This window comes from Lissotriton vulgaris, chromosome 9 (genome assembly GCF_964263255.1).
Source record: "Lissotriton vulgaris chromosome 9, aLisVul1.2, whole genome shotgun sequence".
In the NCBI taxonomy this organism is placed as follows: Eukaryota; Metazoa; Chordata; class Amphibia; order Caudata; family Salamandridae; genus Lissotriton; species Lissotriton vulgaris.
Genome location: NC_141697.1, coordinates 912,534,946 through 912,558,266, shown reverse-complemented (window position 1 = coordinate 912,558,266; position 23,321 = coordinate 912,534,946). Strand labels below are relative to the sequence as shown.

Below are 23,321 nucleotides of genomic sequence, written 5' to 3'. Positions count from 1 at the left end.
AGCCGTGTTGTAGGAGGAACGGGGCTTTAAAGAGACATTTTTTCTCAGGATTTCCCTTCTTGCAGGGCAGGTGTCGTGCGTGGTGCCAGCCTTCACATCGTGGGATGATTAGGAGAGAGATGACCATAGGCAGCCTGCTCCAGCACGACCATGCTCTGACCTTTCACACTGAGCGTTAAGGCTGCAGTGTAACCCAGGAACAACTGAAACACAGAGAGAGAAACTAGTCTACATGATCCTGCCCCAGCCCTAACACAATCCTAGTTATCTTGATTTAGACCACGCCCCTACGTGGATAGGCCACCCCCCTCTAAGAGGTTTGCCCCACCCATTTTAGAGCACCCCCAGTTTTTTTTTACCACTTAAAGCCCTGATTGAGGCCAACCACAAACAGAGGGGCCCAAAATCTGCAAAAATGAGCTCTGAAGGACATTTCAAAAGTGTCTCCTAAGTGTCACACAAATCTTTAAAGTGCGGCGTTCAAAGCCACTTCCACGCGCGATGCGCCCGTCCCCAGGCTTCCAGCAGCCCTGGTACCTCGATGACTGCCCACAGGGCACGCATGCCATTCAATGGGCCTTATATTGTAATGTCACGTGTCTGAACACGTGACTCCTTCCGCTGCACGGTCAATGAAGAGAACGTGGCTTTGATTTGGGGCGTGCGTGCACTGGAGAATGCAGGGGCTCTAGCAGGGAAATGCGGGACCCCCGGGGGCGCTGCACTGCATGCCTGGACAGGGCACCCCACCAAGTGAAACACCTGGCTGGGTCCCTTCAAACACACACCAGCACACAGTGTGCTCCTGGTCACCTCCATAGAGCTGTTATCACTTTGACCCCCACAGCTTCTGAGTTCCGAACTGTTTGAGATTGGAGATATCGGACTTACACCTGCTGATTTTTCTTTGCCACAGCACTTGGAAAAGCGGAGCACAGGAGCTTGGAAACAAACCAGGTGTTTCCTCAGAGATAAACGTTGAATGCCCGTGCCATCCCGCACTTTTACACAGGTGAGTGGTGAAACACGTCAACAACCTATAGAGACGAAAGCATGGTTTGCTGCATAAAGATTCCACCACACTCGGTTGCCGGGCTCTGTTTGCAAGCTCCTCGACTTTCAGTATTTCCTGAATAGGCGCTAGAATCCCCAGAGCATGGGTACAACGCACTTGGAAAAGCCTGTTAGTTTGTGTCCTGCTTTTCACACACTGGTGCACTTCTGACTTGGTGCGGCTATGGTGCATTAGTGCACAGTGAAAAGAGGGAAAGTCTATTTTTGAAATAGTTGGCAGAATTGGCGCGAACCTTCCCAAAGAGGAGATGATTCTGTGGTTTCGTCACCACCGCTTTCCAGGCACACGGCTTCTAGCCGGCTTTCTGTCGCTGTGAGACGTCTGTGTCCTGTGAAGACTGATGAATATTTTGAGGAAACACTGTCCGGTGAGGGGCTAAAGTATGAATAAGATTCCTGGTCGGTCGGTCCATAACCACAGGTCACAAATAAGGAATATTTTCACAACACTAAATAATCGATAAGAGATATGTTTGCAGTTTCGTGAAAATATTTACATAAGATTAATGTGGCCCCTTCTCGAGCTCTCACAAGTCACATCCTGGAAGGCAGTAGCGCTTAGAGTGCGAACCAAGGCGCACTTGTGCACAGATGAGCTGCTGGTGCATGAATATTGCTCGTGTGTGGTACTACCTGAGTGGAACGCAGGAACTAAATTCACACTTACCCCGTCGCTGCACAGCGTTTCCGTTAAATATTCACTAGTCTCCACGGGACACTATGGCCTCCTAGCGGCAGAAAGCGGCTAGAAGCCTTGTGCCTGGAAAGAGATGGTGACCCAGCCATTCTAGACTCGAAGTCCCCACCGTGGGAAGGTTCCCGCCAACTCCAACTTAACCCTGAGAACTACTTCAAGAATGGACTGCATCAAAAATCTTTCAAAACTCACCCAGAGAGCGCACTGGAGCCTCGAAGAAAAGTCTCTCGGCGCTGCAGAAAGGATAGCGCCAACAATGGTAATGAAAGCCCTGCAGGGAGCTAGCTTTCCTGGGCACTGGGCAGTCAGCCCTGGGGTAGCAGCCAGCTGACAAGACGTCACCGCCGGGTAGAGTGATGGGAGTTTGACAGACCAGGCCTGGAGCCAGGGCTCACCAGGACAGAGGGCCGGTCCAACTCGATCAAGCACTGCCAATCACGTGCAATAATCTATCAATGCGTTTCACGCGCCCTCCCGCCCCGCTCTGAATGCGTGTCAAGTAAATCTGTGTGTGTGTGTGTGGGGGGGGGGAGGGCACTGACAGCTGGGGGCAAAGCCGGTGAAGTGAAGAAGGAGCAGGAGGCAGACCTCATTAGCCGAGGGCGACTACAAAGGCAAACATAGAGTCCAGCTCACAGGCGCCGGAGACATGGAGAGCGTGAGAGGCAGCGGGAGGGGGCGGGAACGGGGCCAGAGACACGGAGAGCGGGAGAGGGGGTGGGAACGGGCAAAAAAAAAAAACAAGCACTCACCTGGACTTCTTCCGGGTGCCGTCAATGCAGGACCAGATTCGGGGGCGTTCCCGAGAACAGTCTTTCGGCTGACGTCGCCAAAAGCCAAAAATTCTCGGGAACGCCCCCGAATCTGGTCCTGCATTGACGGACAAACGTGTCTTCCAATGGCTAGCCTCCATTTATGGAGCTAGCCAATTGGAGAGTGGGGCGGGTCCCTGTTCCCCACTCTAACTCATAAGGTTTTTAGCGCATGCGCACAAAGTGCGCATCGCTAGTCAAAACCTAAAAAGGGCAAAAGGCAGGGAGACCCAGATGCCAGCAAGATTCCGGGAAGCACAGCAGCACACAGTGCCCCCCCCTCCTCCCCTCCCCCACCCCGAGGGGGCTGAAGAGGCCTTGGTGGATGCAGAGCCAGAACTAGACACGGACTTATAGGCCAATGTGGATAAAGCCAGGGTTCTGGTGGCCCTGAGAGGGAAATCATGGATGGACCAACAAATTCAGGGGATCCCCTTGGGGAAGGGAAAAAGCCAAGGCAGGCGTCCCCTTCATCACCACCCTTCAAGGGACCTTGGGCAGGGTGCATGCAGCCAAGACGGCGGCCCCCGGTAAATCAAACCAGGCAAGACTAAAGGAGTCTTCTGTTGGAAAGGAGAAGGGCACAGGGGGCAGGAGCAGGGCCATGGCTCAACAGAGAGCAGCATCACATCTGGAGATTTTGTCGGGCTCGGACACAGATGAGAGCAGCAAGCGATGAGGGGTCAGTAGCCAACACGGCGGCCACTCAAGAACGGAACGGAGAGCGAAGCATCACGGTGGACATTGGCAATGGTAAACACCTTGCAAAAAGCATAAGGGGAAAGCGCGAAAGGGTGCAACACGGTAGGCCAGTGGAAGGGGGCCAGGCAAATTGTGAACATGGCAACACAGCTGGTGTAAACAATCAAACAATGCATGGGACATGAGCTCTCTAACCCCATGGTGGACAGGCCAAGGAAGGGAACAACAGGGTTTCCAGGTTGAGGCATGGGGGCAGAGACCAGCTCACCCAGCAGCATGGGCCCCCTAGTGGCAATGGCCAGGATTCCCCTTTGGCGTAGGTCCCCAATGGAATACAGATGGCGGTCGGGTGAGCCAAGGACCAGAGCAAACGTCAAAGAGGAAAGGGGACCCAAAGGGTAAGAAGGGTGGGGGGCAGGAGAACCCCAAGAGGAGAAACAGAAGGGTGAGACAAGGGCCGAAGGGGCCCCACAAGGTGGGGGACAGCTCCATAGGGTGACACTGCAAAGAAAGACGGGGCAGGGGAGGGCATGGACCCAAGAGGGTAACCGGGCAATGAATACCTCCGCCTCTCCCCAGGAGACCTCCCTAACACTTCAAAGCTTCAAGGGCTGGCCAACCTCATTCCCCTAACTGTGAAGGAGCGAATCTGGAGGAAAGAATTTATAGACATTTTTTCATTACTAGAGATGCGCCAGGCAGGCTTGGACCTGACTACGCATGACAAAAAGGACGGGGACAGGAGGGACAGGCGCAAGCCCAGAGTAGAGAGGTCAATCGAAAATTGGCTAAAGGCATTCAGGACCCTGGTCTGTGTAACCATAGAAAAGTTACCCCACAGTGAAGCAGCCTTCATTTTATACGAGCAGAAGGTACATGATGCAGAACTAAAACACCAGGGTGATGCTTGGTTAAAATATGACGAGGGCCTCAAGGAGAAGATGCAACAATCAATCAATCAATCAATCACGTCATTTGTATAGCGCATTACTCACCCGGGAGGGTCTCAAGGCGCTGGGGGAGGGGAAAGTTACTGCTCGAACAGCCAGGTCTTGAGCTGCTTCCTGAAGGCGAGATGGTCTTGGGTTCGCCGAAGGTGGGTGGTGAGGGAGTTCCACTTCTTGGCTGCCAGGTAGGAGAAAGATCTTCCTCCGGCGGTGGCTCTGCGGATGCCTGGTACGGTGGCGAGTGCGTGGCCGGTCGATCGTAGCTGGCGGGTGGGCGTGTAGAAGGTCATGCGGTCGTTGGGGTACTTGGGGCCCAGGTCGTGGAGAGCCTTGTGTGCGTGGGTGAGGAGTCTGAACGTGATTCTTTTGCTGACGGGGAGCCAGTGCAGGTCTCTCAGGTGTCCGGTGATGTGGCTGTGTCGGGGGATGTCGAGGATGAGTCGGGCGGAGTCGTTTTGGATGCGTTGGAGTCTTTTTTTAAGTTTCGCTGTGGTTCCGGCATAGAGGGTGTTCCCGTAGTCCAGTCGGCTGGTGACGAGTGCCTGGGTGACGGTCTTCCTGGTTTCCGTGGGGATCCATCTGAAGATCTTGCGGAGCATTCGCAGGGTGTTGTAGCATGAGGATGAGACGGCGTTGACTTGTCTGGTCATTGACAGGGAGGATTCCAGGATGAAGCACAGGTTGCGTGCGTGGTCCGTCGGTTTGGGAGCGGTGCCCAGGGCCGGGGGCCACCAGGAGTCGTCCCAGGTGGAGGGTGATGATCCCAGGATGAGGACTTCCGTCTTGTCCGAGTTCAGTTTAAGGCGGCTGTTCCTCATCCAGTCGGCAACGTTTTTCATCCCTTTGTGTAGGTTGGCTCTGGCGGTGGTGGGGTAGCTGGTGAGGGAGAGGATGAGCTGGGTGTTGTCGGCGTAGGAGATGATGTTGAGGTTGTGCTGGCGTGCGATGGCTGCGAGGGGGCTCATGTAGACGTTGAAGAGGGTTGGGCTGAGTGAGGATCCTTGTGGTACGCCGCAGATGACTTCGGTGGCCTCGGATCTGAACGGAGGGAGGCAGACTCTCTGGGTTCTTCCAGTGAGGAACGAGATGATCCATTCCAGAGCTTTTTCTCGAATTCCGATGTTGCTGAAGCGCTTCACTAGAGTTCAGTTTACAAAAAAGGGGGGTGGTGATGAACAGAGTGTCTGAGTTAAACAGACCACTCTTACCCAGTCCAAAGATCAGGGCTTGATCCATCACCGTTATTTATCTCACTGCCCCATCCCAGCGCAGAACCTGGCTATATGCAAATCAGTCTGTCCCTGGCCCAGTGCATCATGGGAACAGGGCAGACTAAACTACCAAGCCAATTCTTCACCAGAAAGGAGACAAGCTACCGGGGACCGGTTTCTGGCATTTCAGCCTTCTTCGGCCCGGCTTGCTTGAATCCTGATGGAGCAGTGAGAAAGGGACTCATGTCTGAGTATACCCTGCCACACCTATAGTGGCCAAAAACGATTTACAAAAAAGGGGGTGGTGATGAACAGAGTGTCTGAGTTAAACAGACCACTCTTATCCAGTCCAAAGATCAGGGCTTGATCCATCACCGTTATTTATCTCACTGCCCCATCCCAGCTCAGAACCTGGCTATATGCAAATCAGTCTGTCCCTGGCCCAGTGCATCATGGGAACAGGGCAGACTAAACTACCAAGCCAATTCTTCACCAGAAAGGAGACAAGCTACCGGGGACCGGTTTCTGGCATTTCAGCCTTCTTCGGCCCAGCTTGCTTGAATCCTGATGGAGCAGTGAGAAAGGGACTCATGTCTGAGTATACCCTGCCACACCTATAGTGGCCAAAAACGATTTACAAAAAAGGGGGTGGTGATGAACAGAGTGTCTGAGTTAAACAGACCACTCTTACCCAGTCCAAAGATCAGGGCTTGATCCATCACCGTTATTTATCTCACTGCCCCATCCCAGCTCAGAACCTGGCTATATGCAAATCAGTCTGTCCCTGGCCCAGTGCATCATGGGAACAGGGCAGACTAAACTACCAAGCCAATTCTTCACCAGAAAGGAGACAAGCTACCGGGGACCGGTTTCTGGCATTTCAGCCTTCTTCGTCCCGGCTTGCTTGAATCCTGATGGAGCAGTGAGAAAGGGACTCATGTCTGAGTATACCCTGCCACACCTATAGTGGCCAAAAACGATTTACAAAAAAGGGGGTGGTGATGAACAGAGTGTCTGAGTTAAACAGACCACTCTTACCCAGTCCAAAGATCAGGGCTTGATCCATCACCGTTATTTATCTCACTGCCCCATCCCAGCTCAGAACCTGGCTATATGCAAATCAGTCTGTCCCTGGCCCAGTGCATCATGGGAACAGGGCAGACTAAACTACCAAGCCAATTCTTCACCAGAAAGGAGACAAGCTACCGGGGACCGGTTTTTGGCATTTCAGCCTTCTTCGGCCCGGCTTGCTTGAATCCTGATGGAGCAGTGAGAAAGGGACTCATGTCTGAGTATACCCTGCCACACCTATAGTGGCCAAAACGATTTACAAAAAAGGGGGTGGTGATGAACAGAGTGTCTGAGTTAAACAGACCACTCTTACCCAGTCCAAAGATCAGGGCTTGATCCATCACCGTTATTTATCTCACTGCCCCATCCCAGCTCAGAACCTTGCTATATGCAAATCAGTCTGTCCCTGGCCCAGTGCATCATGGGAACAGGGCAGACTAAACTACCAAGCCAATTCCTCACCAGAAAGGAGACAAGCTACCGGGGACCGGTTTCTGGCATTTCAGCCTTCTTCGGCCCGGCTTGCTTGAATCCTGATGGAGCAGTGAGAAAGGGACTCATGTCTGAGTATACCCTGCCACACCTATAGTGGCCAAAAACGATTTACAAAAAAGGGGGTGGTGATGAACAGAGTGTCTGAGTTAAACAGACCACTCTTACCCAGTCCAAAGATCAGGGCTTGATCCATCACCGTTATTTATCTCACTGCCCCATCCCAGCTCAGAACCTGGCTATATGCAAATCAGTCTGTCCCTGGCCCAGTGCATCATGGGAACAGGGCAGACTAAACTACCAAGCCAATTCTTCACCAGAAAGGAGACAAGCTACCGGGGACCCGTTTCTGGCATTTCAGCCTTCTTCGGCCCGGCTTGCTTGAATCCTGATGGAGCAGTGAGAAAGGGACTCATGTCTGAGTATACCCTGCCACACCTATAGTGGCCAAAAACGATTTACAAAAAAGGGGGTGGTGATGAACAGAGTGTCTGAGTTAAACAGACCACTCTTACCCAGTCCAAAGATCAGGGCTTGATCCATCACCGTTATTTATCTCACTGCCCCATCCCAGCTCAGAACCTGGCTATATGCAAATCAGTCTGTCCCTGGCCCAGTGCATCATGGGAACAGGGCAGACTTAACTACCAAGCCAATTCTTCACCAGAAAGGAGACAAGCTACCGGGGACCGGTTTCTGGCATTTCAGCCTTCTTCGGCCCGGCTTGCTTGAATCCTGATGGAGCAGTGAGAAAGGGACTCATGTCTGAGTATACCCTGCCACACCTATAGTGGCCAAAAACGATTTACAAAAAAGGGGGTGGTGATGAACAGAGTGTCTGAGTTAAACAGACCACTCTTACCCAGTCCAAAGATCAGGGCTTGATCCATCACCGTTATTTATCTCACTGCCCCATCCCAGCTCAGAACCTGGCTATATGCAAATCAGTCTGTCCCTGGCCCAGTGCATCATGGGAACAGGGCAGACTAAACTACCAAGCCAATTCTTCACCAGAAAGGAGACAAGCTACCGGGGACCGGTTTCTGGCATTTCAGCCTTCTTCGGCCCGGCTTGCTTGAATCCTGATGGAGCAGTGAGAAAGGGACTCATGTCTGAGTATACCCTGCCACACCTATAGTGGCCAAAAACGATTTACAAAAAAGGGGGTGGTGATGAACAGAGTGTCTGAGTTAAACAGACCACTCTTACCCAGTCCAAAGATCAGGGCTTGATCCATCACCGTTATTTATCTCACTGCCCCATCCCAGCTCAGAACCTGGCTATATGCAAATCAGTCTGTCCCTGGCCCAGTGCATCATGGGAACAGGGCAGACTAAACTACCAAGCCAATTCTTCACCAGAAAGGAGACAAGCTACCGGGGACCGGTTTCTGGCATTTCAGCCTTCTTCGGCCCGGCTTGCTTGAATCCTGATGGAGCAGTGAGAAAGGGACTCATGTCTGAGTATACCCTGCCACACCTATAGTGGCCAAAAACGATTTACAAAAAAGGGGGTGGTGATGAACAGAGTGTCTGAGTTAAACAGACCACTCTTACCCAGTCCAAAGATCAGGGCTTGATCCATCACCGTTATTTATCTCACTGCCCCATCCCAGCTCAGAACCTGGCTATATGCAAATCAGTCTGTCCCTGGCCCAGTGCATCATGGGAACCCCTTGTTGTAAATATCACTAGAGTTCAGTGGCAGACGGTGTCGAATGCCGCAGAGAGGTCCTGGAGGATGAGGGCCGCTGTTTCCCCGTTGTCGATCAGGGTTCTGATGTCGTCGGTGGCTGCGATCAGGGCAGTCTCAGTGCTGTGGTTGGCCCGAAACCCGGACTGGGAGGGGTCGAGGGATCCGTTCGTCTCGAGGAAGGCGGCCAGCTGTTTGTTGACGGTCTTCTCAATGACTTTGGCCGGAAAAGGAAGGAGCGAGATGGGACGGTAGTTCTTGAGGTCGGTGGGGTCCGCCGTTGGTTTCTTCAGGAGGGCGGTCAGCTCGGCGTGCTTCCAGGTCTCCGGGAAGGTGGCTATGTGGAAGGAGTTGATGGTGTCTCGGAGATGGGGTGCGATGGTGGCGTCAGCTTTGTTGAAGACGTGGTGTGGGCTTGGGTCGGTTGGTGATCCGGAGTGGATGGAGTTCATCGTGCGGGTGGTGTCTTCGATGCTGATCGGGGTCCAGTTGCAGAGGGTGGTGGTGGCGGGCGTTGGTTCGGTGGTAGGGTGCGTGGTCTGTGCGTCGAAGCTGTTGTGTATGTCGGCGATCTTGCGGTGGAAGAACGAGGCGAGTGAGTTGCAGAGGTCTTGCGAGGGAGTGATGTCGTTGTTTCTGGCGCTGGGGTTCGAGAACTCTTTGACGATGCTGAAGAGTTCCTTGCTGTCCGGGATGTTGTTGTCCAGTCGTTCTTTGAGTGCAGTCTTCTTGGTGGCACGGATCAACTGATGGTGTTTGTGGATGGTGTGCTTGAGGGCGGTCCTGTTGTCTGTGGTGTGGTCGAGCCGCCAGGCTTTCTCGAGGGTGCGGCAGTTCTTCTTGGATTCCTTGAGTTTGTTGGTGAACCAGGGGGTTTTCTTGCTGCCGTGTCTGCTGGGAGGGTTCTTTAGTGGTGCGAGGTCATCGGCGCAGGCGGTCAGCCACTTGGTGAGGTTGCTGGCTGCTTTGTTGGGGTTCGTTGTGCTGGTGGGAGTGTTCTGGCTGAGGGAGGCGGTGAGCTGCTCGGCGGTGATCTTGCTCCAGCATCGGCGGGGGACCTGGTGCGGGTGGTGGTGTGTCGTAGTTTTTTTGAAGCTGAAGTGGACGCAGCTGTGGTCGGTCCAGTGGAGTCCGGTGGCGTGGCTGAAGGAGATGTGCTTGCTGGATGAGAAGACTGGGTCAAGCAAGTGACCGGCGTAGTTGGTGGGGGTGTTCACTAGTTGCTTGAGTCCGAGGTTGGCGAGTTTGTCCAGCAGGGCGGTGGTGTTTCTGTCGTTGTTGTTCTCCAGGTGAAAGTTGAGGTCTCCTAGGAGGATGGAGTTGGCGGAGGCGTGCGGGCTGATGAAGTCTGCGATGTCTTCGCTGAATTGTGTGCGTGGTCCTGGTGGTCTGTAGATGAGGGTACCGCGGAGGGTGGTCTTGGGGTCAGTGTATATCTGGAAGTGCAGGTGTTCGGCAGCGGTGAAGGTTTCGTTGGAGTTAGTTGAGCTGCGGATGGTGTTCTTGTGTACGATGGCGATGCCTCCTCCCGTCTGGTTGACGCGGTCTTTCCGGGTGATCTTGTATCCGTCCGGGATGGCTATGGCGATGTCGGGCGCTGAGGAGGCGTTCATCCAGGTTTCGGTGAGGAAGGCGACGTCCGGTGCTGTCGTGTCGAGTAGGTCCCAGAGTTCCACGGCATGCCTGTGGATGGAGCGGGTGTTGAGCAGGATGCACTTCAGGTGGTTGCTGCCGGTGCAGGGCTTGGCGGTGGCAGTGCAGGTCCGGTAGCAGGAGAAACGGCAGGATTGGCAGGCGAAGGGTCCGTGGGTGAGTCTCGGGGTGGCTTGGTAGCAGGCAGGGTTCCGGCCAGTGTTGAGTGCGTTGAGTGTTGCGGCGTCGTAGGTCCGTCGGGTCGTCTTGCTGCGGCGGGGCCAGGGGTCCTGGCACTGGGCGCGGTCCAGACGCGGACGGGCGCAGAGGGGCTTACCTTTGGCGCACCTTCGGCGCTCAATCGGTGCTCCCGCTGCGCGCGGTCGCTCAGGGGGCGTCATAAGTAAGGAGCCGGGAGGGAGGAGCAGCTGGGTGGCGGGAGCGGGGCGGCGAATGGAGTCGCAGGGGGGCGGGGCGGCAGGGAGGCAGCGGCGGGAAATCCAAGGGTCTGCGGGCAGCGGGGATCCAAGGAGCTGCGGGCGGAGCTCGAGGGAAACTGCAGGCAGGAGGCGGCAAGGCAAGGCAGGCAGGAGCGGCAGCAGAGGGTGGAGCGACCAAGCCCTGAGGAGAGCTGAGCGGTCACAATGGCCAGTGATTGAGTGGAATTGCCAGGACATGGAAGGGTTCACAACTCACATGGTAGCAGCCAGAGAAGGGGTGAGCTTGAGGGAGGCCACCTTATAGTGCGCAAAGCAGAGAGAGGGGCTGTGGCTCTGGGGGAAGTGGAGATGTCAAGACGTAAACTGAATAGCACCATGGAGAAATTATGCAGGGCCAATGGCTGGGGGTTTGTGAGACACTGTTTTCCCAACTTGACATCCCCGAGATATCATTTGGACGATAGAGTACACCTGATGGGGGTGGAGGTGGACATATTCCTGCTAAACATAGTAGGGTTCTTAGAGCAGAAGGGTTTCTTGTAAGGGAAGATGGGTAGGGAGAGCAGAGGGACTCCCTCTGGTCGTAAAACCATAGGTAGCATGGCGGAAGAAACCCAAAAAAAATAGAAAACAGCGAAGAAATTACTAGAGGTAGATGGAAGGCTCACAGAGTGTCCTTGGGATGCCTCACGGCAGGGGGACTGATAGAGCGAATGACGGCACACAGCCACAGAGTAGATGGGATGCTCCAACAGGGCCCTTGGGATACCTCACGGCAGGGGTACTGAGGGAGTGAAACAACAAGGACACAGTCACAGGCAGTGTAGAGGAAAGGCTCGCACAGGGTCCTTGCGATGCCACACGGCATTGCCCCTGAGGATCAAGCGAGAAGCCGGCAAAGGGTCCAGGGCAACGGCACTTGAGCCCGGGCAGGGGATATATGATGTTAGCATGCATACTTTTAGCACGCATACCATTGCCACACATTTTTTACAACGCATGACCTTTTACAACGAATACCTTTACAACGCATTACACTACAACGCAGATACTGTTACAACGCATACCATTACAACGTAAGTATAGGTAAGTATATAATATTTTTAAATAATGTAATTAATAATTATTTAAATATTTTAATTCATTATTAAATATTTTATATTTAAATAATTATATCAATTTTTATTTAATAATTTGTAAATATATATGTTAAAAATACCCATGTACCCCAAAACCCAAACCCAACCCTGAAACCTAAAAATACCCCTGTACCCCAAAACCCAAACCCAGCCCTGAACCCTAAAAATACCCCTGTACCCCAAAACCCAAACCCAGCACAGAACCCTAAAAATACCCCTGTACCCCAAAACCCAAACCCAGCCCTGAACCCTAAAAATACCCCTGTACCCCAAAACCCAAACCCAACCCTGAACCCTAAAAATACCCCTGTACCCCAAAACCCAAACCCAACCCTGAAACCTAAATATACCCCTGTACCCCAAAACCTAAACCCAGCCCTAAACCCTAAAAATACCCCTGTACCCCAAAACCAAAACCCAGCCCTGAACCCTAAAAATACCCCTGTACCCCAAAACCCAAACCCAACCCTGAAACCTAAAAATACCCCTGTACCCCAAAACCCAAACCCAGCCCTGAAACCTAAAAATACCCCTGTACCCCAAAACCCAAACCCAACCCTGAAACCTAAAAATACCCCTGTACCGCAAAACCCAAACTCAACCCTGAAACCTAAAAATACCCCTGTACCCCAAAATCCAAACCCAACCCTGAAACCTAAAAATACCCCTGTACCCCAAAACCCAAACCCAGCCCTGAAACCTTAAAATACCCCTGTACCCCAAAACCCAAACCCAACCCTGAAACCTAAAAATACCCCTGTACCCCAAAACCCAAACCCAACCCTGAAACCTAAAAATACCCCTGTACCCCAAAACCCAATCCCAACCCTTAAACCTAAAAATACCCCTGTACCCTAAAACCCAAACCCAACCCTGAAACCTAAAAATACCCCTGTACCCCAAAAACCCAAACCCAATACCCCTAATAAATGTTTAAAAAAAAAGATAAACTTACCTATACTTATGTTGTAATGGTATGCGTTGTAATAGTATCTGCGTTGTAGTGTAATGCGTTGTAAAGGTATTCGTTGTAAAGGGTCCTGCGTGGTAATAGTTTCGTTGTAACAGTATTTCGTGCTAAAAGATGCGTGGTAACAGTTACATACCCCGGGCAGGTCCTGAATGACACCCACTAAACTCTGTATCAAGTTGAAGCCTAAAACCGCAGACACAGAGGCCCGGTCAAAAGCTCCCCCCCCCGTAGCACTGTGCTATCTAAGGGCACATAATGACAAGAAATGTACAAAGGCAATGAAAGTATACAACAACATGGATGTGTTGAATGACCAAAAAATTGCAAATGTACAACCATATTATGTTTGAATAAACTGCAACCTTTTAAGGCACCAAATCACATTCAAAGGTGAAAGGGACGCAGTCAGCTGGGGAAGAGAGGGAGGGAGACAGGGGCGTAACACAGGCCCCCGCAGCCCCGCGGTGCTGGGGCCCCGCGCTCCACCAGGGGCCCCCTCCGCGGCTGCGCAGCCAATTAGCACTGCATACATCCGTCTGGGATGTGAGTTAGGTAACTAATGTTACCCTCGCCGTAGTTCCACCTCGCTCAGCCTCATAGTAAATATTGCACGGCCGCGTCTGCGCAGTCTACACTGTTAGGGTGGGGTTGCTCATTCTCCTGCGCATGCCACTTTGCGCACTCAAAAGTATGCGTGAGGCGGCTGAGCGGGACCGCGTGGCCTTAATTTAATTATTGCCAGCCCCTGGGTAAGCTTGCCCGATCTTCTGCCGCTTGCTGGAGCCTGCCACTAAAGCTGCAGGCCAGGCCTTGCCGACTCCTTCCTACAGCCAGGAAGCCGCCACCTCCATTGGTGCTGATGCCTCCATGGCAGGTAGTTCACAGCTTTTCTTCAAGTAGGCTTTTTTTTCAACTTTTTGATAAACTTTGCACGCTCTTCTGTATTCAATCTACCTCATTAAACGTTCCCTTTCTCCGACATTGCATTCGCTATTCGGAACTTTTTTCTATTTTCTTCATTTGATCTTATGTCGCCGCCCCTTCTGTTGCGTTTCTTTCCCCCTGCCTTTATATCTCTCTCTCCTGGACTTTTCTGCAACTCTCTCGCTTGACTACTTCCAACTCTCTCCTGCAGTTCTCCCCTGATTCCCTCAATTTTTTTAATGCATTTCCCCTTCCCTTCAATATCCGGCCTTCTCTCACCATTCATTCCATGCCCCCTCCTGCAACCCGGACCTTTCTTCCATTCCTTCATCTTTCGCACATTTCCATATCATTTCCGCATTTTTCCCTGATCCCTGCATCCCCAGTCTCTTGTCTTCATCCATCTTTCTTACATTCCTCCCTACCTCGTGCAGCCCTTTCTTTCTCCCCCCTGCAGCCCCCTTTTCTCCCGCATTTCTGTCTCGTGTCTGCCCTGGCATCCCCCAGGTCCAGGCTTTAGTATCTGTTTGGAAGTTGCTAATCATGCCCAGGGCCGGACTGGGAACCAAAACCGGCCCTGGCAAAGTGCTCGGCCGCCCCCTCCCCCACTCGGGGGGTTGGAGGTGCCTCCGAGGACTTTGCTAGTGCCGGTTTTCGGCCGATTTTGTTGCAAAATCGGCCCCCAGGGGCTCAAAACCGGCCCCCACCCTTGCGGCGCACCGGGGGATTGCCCGGTGCCCGCTATGGCCAGTCCGGGCCTGATCATGCCGCTTTGTTTACACCTCTCAAAGTTCACAGACTTGAATGTGTATTTTCTTCATATATAGCTGCACAGACCTGATCTCACACAAGCTGATGCCCAGGGTCAGCTATAGTGCTGGTGGCAACCGGTGGGCCAATTATATTTTGCCCCCCCCACCCCCATGACCACCTTCTCCATGGATTCCTCACTCCCACACCCAACAGTGCCCCCATCTCTCCATAGCCCCTCTCCGACATGCATTTTACTTGTTTTAAAGCACTGGTTGGGGTTGGCTTTAGTAATAAGAATATATATCCACCCAAACAAACCCTTTTTAGCAACATTAGGAATAGAGAAGGAAAGACGTGGATAAAAAGAACATATAACATCCTAACATATACCATGCACTTTTCTTCCAGCCTCTTTGATGACAGTTCATAAATCGCTGTTCTATATTAGGATTGTTAATCATGAACCTCTATGACATTAGGTTCTCTGTGACAAAAACAGTAACCCACCGAGATATCTACATAAAATGCAGTTATGTGATCTTTGTACCAGTGGCCTAAAATTAGCCCCAGAATGTGGGGCACTGTGCATGGGTGGCAGCCCCAGGCCTGAGAGCTCCTGACTGGTTGAGGGGCAAGGGGGCCCTTCCATGTACTTTTTCAGGGGGGACTCCTCAAGTTTCGTTACGCCACTGGAGGGAGGGCTCGCCCCTCGGAGGGGGTCTATTGTTGTCCTGGTTAAGGGTTGGCCAGAAGCAATACAGTGGCTGTTCTCTTGTCTGCGGAGATACATTAACTCGTAAAGACCCAAGTCATCTGTATGCATCTTAATACATGTATTAGCATTTGCTAATACCTCCTTTATGGGCGCAATATAAATAAATGTTAAATATATGGTTGGTTCGTTCATTTAATCATACTCACTCTATTTGCGTGCATTTAAAAAAGACAAAATGACAACCGTTTTACACACTTGGATCTAAAAAGTGATCCTTGCTATCAACCTCACTGGCTTTCCATTTACACGCCATGCCTGCATTTGGGCTCTCAAACAACACCTATCATGCATGTATCACGAAAACCCTGTCTGTCACCATAAACATTGTAGACGATCTTTTTATGCAACAGTTATGTTGCTATTCTGCTTAAAACGTTTATATCTTGGTAAATAAATGAATACCCTCACTCGTGAAAAACAATCTCAGCCATGCTCTGCACGCTCGTTGCGTAGTGTATCATCCCCTTTAGCTGTGCTGGATGAGGGTGCCTCGTATTGACGGACGCCATGCCTCTTTGGTTCCCTGTCCCAGGCCCTTCGGAGCATCTCAAATCGGCCTTTGCTGAACCCTAGAACTTTCTTTCACCTCTGCCCCCTCTCTGCACCATGCGTGCACCTGTATAACACGGAGAAAGGACTGGGGCTAGCCAGTGTGTGCCCGGGTGCAAAGAAGGAAATGACCCCTTGGCCGCCGTTTGTGAAATACAGCAATAATCAGACGTTCTTGGCACCTACCTTCTTTGACGACAGTACAGATTCGGCAACACCTCAGTCAGCGTAACACGGACTTTCTTCCCGACTGCAGCTGCTGGATTTTATCTTCAAACACTTGCACGAGCTCACCCCAGACTAAAGGGTGGAGCGATGGGCCGGAAGGACGAGAGGCCTCAGGCGGGTGGGAAGGGGGGGGGGGGGGGGGGGGGGTTGCTCGCTCGTTTGGAAACAACCTGATCACCCACGCATTACCTTTAACCGTACGTTTTTCCGCCTCTCTCTGGTGACTTCTGCCCTACCACTGACCGAGGTGTCGTTTGTTTTATTTATTTATTTGTTTAACACAGTTTTATATAGCTCGGACTTTACCAAAAGGTGTTTGATACTTCTTTCCCCCCAAAAAATAAATATATATATATATATATATATATATATATATATATATTTTTTTTTTTTTTTATTTACTGTCAGAAAGTGGCTTAGGTTTCTGTCGCTAAACTCCTCTGCCAACCTGGGGACATGACAGTTTTATGTTTAAGAATCAGGGCTTTATGTGGGACGAAAAAACTGGGGTGGGTGCCAATGTAATTATGGGCGTGGCTTACAAATACATAAGCTAAAAATATGTGCTTTAGCATGGTGTGCTACCCGACTTGTATTTTGCTGTTTCTGTCATTGCATCCAGATATATGATACAACAAGTAATATCATGCCTACAACAAGGCAGCACTATTGGCTTTCAGGCACATGCTTCAAGGTAGGATGGATTTTGCGAGTCCTTAATTGCGATAATTAAGGATTCGCAAAAGCCTATGCATGTAGGAATCGCTGTAAAAATAGCGTTTCCTACACATTCCTTATTTGCGACTCGCAAATTGCGAGTCGCAAATAAGGAATGGCTTCCCTTTCATTCCCTACCGGCCCATAGGAATGAATGGGAAATTGCATGCGCAATTTGCGAGTACCAATAGGTCCTCGCAAATTGCGCATGCAATTTCAGGGCACCCCTGAAATTGATCTGTGCACATATGTTGTGCACACACATGCCCCATGCCCTAAGGGCATGTGTGTGCGCAATATGAAACTTAAAAAAATGCACAAAAGTGCATTTTTGAAAGTGTTTGCAAATTACCATGAAGTTCAACTTCATGGTAATTTGCGCCCCCTATTAGCGAAATCGCAATTTTTTAACTTTAATGCATTGCATTTAAGGAATCTCAATTTGCGATTCCTTAAATGCAGTCGTAATTTAAGTAATCACAATTTAGAGATGACTTAAATTGCGATTTTTGCATTTGGGATGATGCATCCCAAATGCAAAAATACTGGTCACAAAGGGGCAGGTTCTGAGAATCTTCCCGTTTGCGACCGTTTTTTCTTTTGATGCATGTGCCTGTATGTCAATGGTTGTTAGTTGCATAAGATAAATAAGCAGCAACTATGTCTTGTATATATTATTGAAAAAGCTTACACTTAAAGCCCTGGTGCACCTCGACAACGTTGCTGCTCCTGAGTTTCAAAAAGATAAGGGAAATCCAGAGAGAAAATTACTCTCTTTAAAGGATTTCCCTTCCCCTACAACGCTCACCTGTGCATGCTGACACTGCAGTCCGGAAAAAAACGGACCGCCTAGTCCAGGACACAAAACAGAGCCCGATAGAGACCCGTTTCGAGGCACCCTTTAAAAAAACTGCCGGTGCTCAGCACCGGTGAGTGCCCCGCCCCCCTAAAACCGTGATAAGCGTTATAGTAGTGATTGCAAAAATGCAACATATGTAAAACGCAGGCACCACATTGGGAGTGCATAGCTTTTTCAGGTAAAAATGCAAACATGCAAAATTAAAAAGAAACTAAACGATGCCCGTGAATTATTTTTGGGAAACTTGAAGAGGTGTTGTAAAGAAGGGAAACATCCTTTACCACGTAGGGCCATTACCATGCAGTCTTTACCACACAGATAAGTACATAGTTTAGGTTTAAGTCTTTTCAATGCATCCTTTACCACATAGTACTGTACCACGAAGGTGATTTTAGGATTTGGCGAAGACAGAGGTAACGGGTGGTAGGGAAGTTAAGGGTTAAAAGATGGAAGAGGTAAAGGGAAGTTAGGAGTTAAAAAGGGGGTCTTGCAAGGTTACCCCCACAAAAATAAAGGGTGCCCTGTGCCACCCCACAAAAATACATATGCATGCGTGTACATGTGTATACAAACACAGATAGATAGATAATACCACCAAAAAGGCATGGTTACGTCCCACAATGTAATGCAACACTGTAAAAGTCAACACATTTTATTACATAGCATAACGTGTATTTGTGCCTTGTTAAGTCGTACATCGTTAAGCAAATGTCTTCATTACATACGAGTAATATTCATTACTCCGATTCTGCATTCCTTGTCCCGATTCGTATTGCGCTGGTGAGTCACATATGAGCGAAGTTCCTTTCTTTCCTTCCCTTCAATATATAAAGCGAAGCATGATCCCCTGAGCTTCCTGTTACTCTTAGCTGCTGAAAATAAGTTGATCGAAATTTTTCAACTCCTGAGCAAATCCTTGTTTGCACGGGGATCAGAATTCCGAGGTGACTGGTATATACTCAGGGCCCGACTGGTAGTAATGGCCCTGGGCATTTCCCTGGTGAGCCGTAAGGGTGGAGGACGGTTTTGGACCAGTGGGGGTGTTTTTGTTATTGGGGTCTGTGTTTGCTAGGGCTGGTTTGCGATCCCAGTACAGCCCTATATATACTGGATCCAGTATTTACTGAGAGTATTAAATATCTCACCCTCCATTAAATCCTTTGGTCCTCAAATATTAAAAGCTTCGAAAAGTCTGGACACCCAACCCTCAATAACTGTTATTGTTCGTAAAGGAGTTCAGAAAGATTAAATAGACATCCACTGTAATTCTACAATGGCTCCTGACCAATCTTTGTCGAAACCTTCATAAAAAAACGGAAGATTTTTTGTCTGGGGAATAATGAAAAAGAGGTAAAAGATTCTCCTGACACCAGTTATTCGCTTCTTGAAACCTGTATTATATTGATACCAAAAGTCAAATGCCTAATTTTCAGTGAAATGAGAGGAAAGGCACATAAGAGTTGGTCCACTGACTTGTTAGAGCATCCACCAGTACTGCCAATGGATCATGGAATCAAGAAAAGATTGGGGAAGCAAAGCATTGTGATGATCCGCAAACAGATCTACTGCTAGCTGACCAAACCTCTTGGATGTCTCCAGAAAAACTTAAGTTGACAATCTGAGGTTCTAGGATGAAGGAAAAAAGCCTACTCAGAGTATCTGCTGCGATGTTGTCTTTACCCTGAAAACAAATTGCTCTACGAAACGCAATGTTCACAATGTTCTTCTCTGTACATGACAAAATCCTCTGCGACCTAGTTCCAAACTGCTGATAGGAGTAAATCATTGTCACAGTTGATTGTCCTTATGACTACCACTGAAAATTGAATCCCATTCCGAAAGGTCTGAAGCGTCCCCCATACCACCATGAACTCCCTCCAGTTGGAGGAGTGACCTTCTTCTTGTGTTAACCAATGATCCTAGTCTGTCTGCGAGCCTAGAACAACTGCCAGCCAAGCTTGCACACTTTTGTCTTCTGAACTTTTATCCATTGGGAATTCAGATTACCTCCTCAGAGTCTTAGGTTGCAACCACTATTGGAGCTGTTTTTCCAAATTTTCAGCTGCTGGAATCAGACCCCCAAAGCCTTGAGACTTTGGCTTCCAATGTTGAAGTAATCAAGCAGAAGGAATCACTAAGAGTTGCCTAAAAAGAAGACAACATGGAATCTGAAGTAAAGATGCCTGTACCATTATTCATTCCCCATACTACAAGCAAAAGGGTGTACATACCATGTCAGCTTGGACCTCAAGCCACTCCCTGGCTGAAGCTTGACCTGATTGTATTAGAGGATACAGCCTCTGTTTTATCCTCATCCTTCTGTACAGTGATAAGCACAGCAAGCCCCTAGTCCATCTGGGACCAGTTGCTGATATACAGCAAACTCTAATAGCGGAAGATGAACATTCTTAAAGTTTTGAAAGATTTGGATAGTTCTTTGTATGTCTTTCACTATCCAGTCTTGGGAGTGAGGTATAATTAGCAGATTGTCCAAATATTGGTGTGTCTGGATTCTCACTTTATGTAAAATCGGCATCACTGGAGTCAATAGTGTGAACACCCTAGAACACTGCTTCCCAAACTTTTTAGAACCACAATCCAATTTTTAGAAAGACAATCTTTCTACACCCACGTAGGTTTAACGGACATGAGGTGGGCGCTTTCTTAATGTAACTAAAGCATCGTCTTGTATTGTAAAGGCTTTTGAAGACAGTACATTTTACAGTGGAGTGTCCTCTAAATTTGAACAGACATATAATATTACTGATGAAACTTTATTGCAAACAAAATGACATTGAGTGGAGATCGTATTTCAGTGAATATTTATAATTTGTGCATCACCAAAGTGTTTCACTTGTTTTGATCCTATTAAAATCTTTACTATCACACTTCAGAATTACAAAAAAGTGTGCTTAATTTTTGCTTTTATAACTGCCTAAAGTATGCAGTTCAATTACAAGTGTTAACATTTTGTCGTGTGTTACAAAAAATGAAACCCTACAGCCTTCCTTTCACACTTCCTGTACCTCAACATAATTCACTTTACTTTTCTTTCTCTGACTGCAAAGTGAGAGGGGTTGCAAACACCAATCCCCCATGTTATAAAATAGACAGCAGTTTGTCCGAAGACATAGCCTGACATTAAACCTCTGTCTTTAAAGTGCATCAAATGTGACATAATAAATACATAATTTAAAGGCATTTTTATTTATTGCTTGGACTTTTGCGACCCACCAAAATTGCCTGGTGACCCACAATTTGGGAAAAACTGCCCAAGAAGATGCCTTGAGCCCAAACCGGAGAACTTGAACCGGCCTATGCATTCCTCCTGTTGAAAACCTAGGATACGTCTGTTGCTCCTTTAGGTATGGTGCAAGTAGGTAGGCATCCCGTATATCTAGTGATTCTAGGTAATCCCCTGCTGACTCTCGAAGGATGGCCTGTTGCAAAGTGATTATCTTGAAATATACTGTTGTGAGGCATATATCCAAATCCTTGAGATCTATGATCAGTTACATGCCTTTGTCTCATGATTTCTTCACCAGGAATTCTCCTGATTATCTCCCCACTCCCTGAGGTATCTCTTCCAGTAGAACCAGTGGAAATGGCACGATGACATTCCAGTGCACCAACATAAAAATATGCTCTTGAAATACACTCTTCTTGGCCGGATTCCTTGGAATCGGAGTCAACAGAAAGCTTGAACTTGGAGGAATTGACTGAAAGTGAATTGCACATCCTTAAGATATTATTTGAATAATCCAATGGTCCTTAATTATTTTTCAACACTTAAACCTGAAATAGTAAAATACACTCTCCAACTTTCATTAGAAAGTTCTACAGATCGACATAGGACTGCTGTCTCTAATTTCCTTTGAAGTCCTTAGAGTTTGGCTTTGATTTGATGATGATTCAGACTTTCTCTTTCTTGATCTGTCACAGGGCTTACCATGGTTTTCGTAATATTTTAAACAAAGTCTGAATGACTGTGCACGCTTCTGATTTCGAAACAATTTGTGTATCACCCCTCCATCTTCCCACCAAATAGTCTATTGCTTGCAAATGGCTATTTCAATTAACAGCATTTTTGATTTACATCCACCTTTCAGCCTCCTAAATACAGCTGTGTCCTGACTGCCACCCTCCCCCAGCAGCCACTAAGGAAACGTTCAGATTATTGAAAGTAATATTTGATAAGTAGTTTGCCTTTCTGGTTTCTGTGGCTGTTGACAACCTAGAAATATCCTCACCATTTGAATTGCTGCCAAAGATTGAGAGTAATCTTTGACCAGAGGTTGTGATGTGTAAACAACATAAATTCTTACTTTCGTTAACAATTAACAGAATAAGCTCTATCCAAAGAAGCTTCTACTTACTTGTCCACATAGTTTGTTCTTCCAACATCTTTAGCAGTGATGGCACCTCCGCAATGGCGGAGAAGCGTCGCCCACTGCCTTTGTCAGAGCCAGCAAATGTAAAATAAAACAATGTTCTTACATCATTTTATTTTACTTTTGCCGGCTCTTAGCCAGTGGTGTTGGGAGAGGCTTGCCGGGGCATGGGAGGGGGGGAGGAGGAGTGCTAGTGCACTAAACTCCGTAAGCGCTCATGTGTGTTTTCCGGCCATCTCAGGCCGACCAAAACACAAATGTGGATTTAGGTTTTCTCCAGCCCAGCTGTTCAATGCAGCTGGGCTGGAGAAACCCAACAGGCTCCCTGGTCTAAGCATGGCGTTTTTCCTGCCTGGTAAGACCAATTCCCGCGCTCCTCTACAGTGCAGAGAATGGACAGAGAGTCTGTCCCAGGGGCTGCTGGGACCAGGCAGGGAGAGGAGTGGCGGCACGATGAGACACGATATTGGAGGAGGCGGCAAAAGGTAAGTTAAAAAAATAATTTTATTGTATTTTTCACCCTCCCCGGGCGATGCGCATGCATGAACCCACCCGTCCTACGACCCTTTGTTTATGGTGGCCGCCGCTGATCTTTAGTCAAAATTACTATCCAAACCTTTAGATTAGTTAGTAACAGGTCTAGCACAATTTCTCAGGAAGGTTCATATAACTGTTGGCAATTAGATGCAACCTACCCATGAACTTGGAACTTAGGTCTTCTCTGGGTCTCTACACTCACTCTTCATCAATCCCTGAAACACGGAAGTGGTTTGTAATTTAGCAACTGCAGGTCTGTTAAACTGTCCAAACCAATCTCCATCTTCACCAGCTGAGAGCTGAACGTTTGCAGACAAATAGGAAATCAAGTGGAGTCTATATAGTGGATATTTAGTATCATGGGGATCCCTCTGAGTATTAGAAAACTGTTATAATATTACTCCACAAGTAGCTGAAGCAGGAAGTTAAGTGGTGGCTTTATCAAAACACGTGGGCCCTATGGTGAGTATTTATTTTTGGCTCTAACAAACGTTCAAACCCTTTGCCGGTCTCTATGTGACGAGGCACCTCAGGAATAGACTTAAGACCTCATTACGATATCAGTCGTAAAGGCTCCGAATGGCATTCGGTTTGTCCGAATGTGTGTCGGAACCTGCATTTCCAACCGACTCGGAAACATATCCGACCGACCAATTACGATAGTTGGAAACCGTTCAGACTTTCCTACTCTGTTCCAACTGGCATT

At 49.0% G+C, this 23,321-nt stretch overlaps 1 protein-coding gene across 2 annotated transcripts in view; it reads right to left on the bottom strand.

Annotated features, from left to right (window-relative positions):
- LOC147692501 (cytochrome P450 2G1-like) overlaps window positions 1–16,220 on the bottom strand; it is a 591,635-nt gene extending 575,415 nt beyond the window's left edge. The window contains exon 1 of one of the 2 annotated variants that reach the window (XM_086938711.1): window positions 16,070–16,220. The gene's annotated coding sequence lies outside the window, so the exon portion shown is untranslated. Of the gene's footprint in view, window positions 1–15,742; window positions 15,953–16,069 lie in introns of those variants that run through there. The other variant, XM_086938712.1, reaches the window with a different exon arrangement.
- Window positions 16,221–23,321: the final 7,101 nt, after the last annotated feature.